Source organism: Ursus americanus, chromosome 9 (genome assembly GCF_024610735.1).
Source record: "Ursus americanus isolate L20-20 chromosome 9, mUrsAme1.1.p, whole genome shotgun sequence".
NCBI lineage: Eukaryota > Metazoa > Chordata > Mammalia > Carnivora > Ursidae > Ursus > Ursus americanus.
In genome coordinates, this window is record NC_142135.1 from 30733009 (window position 1) to 30735329 (window position 2321).

Consider the following 2321-nt stretch of genomic DNA (forward strand, 5'->3'; position numbering starts at 1 on the left):
CCTTTAAAGCATGTCTCCGATAGATGGCATCTCCAGGACTAGAGCCACTTTCAAATGACAACACCGTTTTCCTAATTTTCCATGAGTGATTCACTGGGAAGATGAAAATGGAATTTTCTTAGGGCATCAATATAACTCACCCATTCCTTTCTGTAGGCAGTGAAAGAAGATGAAGAATATACTTTATCCCAGTTGTTCTCCTTTCTTTCTCAGTAATTAATCTTAAGATGGTTATGATTGTCTGAATATCTTTATGCAACATGCACACTAAACATAATCATGTACTGGGCAGATTATGATTTGAAAGTTTAGACTTTGATTTCCTACGTAAACATGTAATTCAAAAACATGGCATACAGGACTCTTAATAGCAAATGGCAGAAACTCAACTCTAACGTAGGCAAACAAAGGAAATGCAATGGGGCATGTAACTCAGAAGTACAAAGGGGTGGCAAGCCTGAACCATGGATCAACAGCATCAACGAGAATATGTTTCCCTCTCTCACTTTCTGTCAGTGTTGCTTTCTGTGTTGGTGTCATTCTCCATCAGACTGTGTCCATAGTGCATTTCCAGCCCTACACAGACGACAAAGTTTTCAATTTTACAAAGAAAGCAAACCTTGTGCTCTGATGAGCAGATCAATCTTTGACAAAGGGCTCTGGTTGGATGCCCTAGGTTGCACGCATACCCTTGTGCTTCCTCTGGGGGACAAACCTCTCAAAAGGAAAGTATACAGTCAGGAGAAGAAGGGGTAAGGGATGCTTGCAAGATAGAAATAATAGATATCCTCCACAGCTATGTTTCTTCATAGGCAAAAAAGGACAGCAAGCTCCTGGAGGGATATCCGTTGGTTTGAGTTATTCAGAAATGAGCAGAAGAATAATAAAGCTTTGAAGTGATTTTTTCCTATCTCCTTTTAGGCTCAGATGCTTTGATTTGCCTGCCTAAGGGTAGCAGTTAGTCTGCTCTTTGTCGTCTTTTCATCTTTATTTCAGGACCCTGGTTGTTTCCAAAGTACCGCCACTCATTAAAGTTTTTGAATGAGCCCCCAGTCGGCTGAGGACTCCAGTCCACTGTCTCTACAGGAAAAGGACATTTCTCGTATTCTTTTTTTCAATTGAAGTATATTTAATATACACTGTACTATTAGTTTCAGGTGTATAATATATTGACTCAATATTTGCCATATTCTTAAAGCTCATTCTTTCTTTTTTGATTTAACATACCTGATCATTATGTAAACTGTTTGGTAACTGTAGGCTTTTCCTCTTCTGCCTCCAGTCTGAACATATGGGGGAAATGCTGTTCTTCCTATAATCAATGTATTATGTCTTTCATAATACTGTTAGAATTATTTACATAAATGACTGTCACCCCTTTTGTCTTTACTTATCCCTAAATCCATGCAATTCACCTATTATATCTTTTAATATTTGTTTATGAATAAATGAATGTGATCCATGAATCACTTCATTTAAAGTACGTTTTATAGTTATATTAAAATTATCAAATCCAGGATCTTTTCCTTAATTTCTTCCTCATCAACTTTTTGCACATGGGCTTCTAGGAACTCACAGCATCTGTCACAGCACACCTTCTTAATCTACACCTCTAATTATTCCTCCTTTCATTGCCTAGTTCTTCTGCTTTATTTTACCCTAAAGTTCTTTGTCCTTTTACCACCCTCCCATTTGTTTTAGTGAACTACACACCTTCTTTTCCTCCCCCACTGAACCACAGTTCATGGAGGATTGGGAATATGGCAGATTTATATATGTGTGGATTTTTGTCATTTTCAGTGTTCAATAGAGGCTTGCTGAAGCATTAATGGATTATAAGGGGAAGGTGAATATTTAGACCTGAAACAGGAAGACTCATGGGGCTAGCATCACGTACTCTGGTTTCAGGAAGCGAAAAAAAGATGGCCAGACTGATGCTGGAGGTAGGATGGCACAGGATATAGACTTTGCCTGTTTCACCTTTTGTCTGGGGATAGCTCTTTTATAACCCCTTCTTCCCTCCTTTACTTTTTCTTACCAAATTTCTCTACCTTGGAATTCCTTCAGTATGATCTGTGCCACATTACCAAGTATCTCTAGTTTTTCCAGATACCAGCACTGACCACTGAACATATTCTGCTTCTATTACATAGAGATAGCCCATTTTAGACTGTTGAGCACTGGGCTCCCTCTCCATTGCCCTTCTTTCATACTGAATTAACTTTTAAAAAATCAGAACTAAATTAAGAATATAAAGGAATTCATAACTGGGTTCTTTAAGAGAAAGGGAATATCAAGATGGCTTCATTGAAGAGCTATTA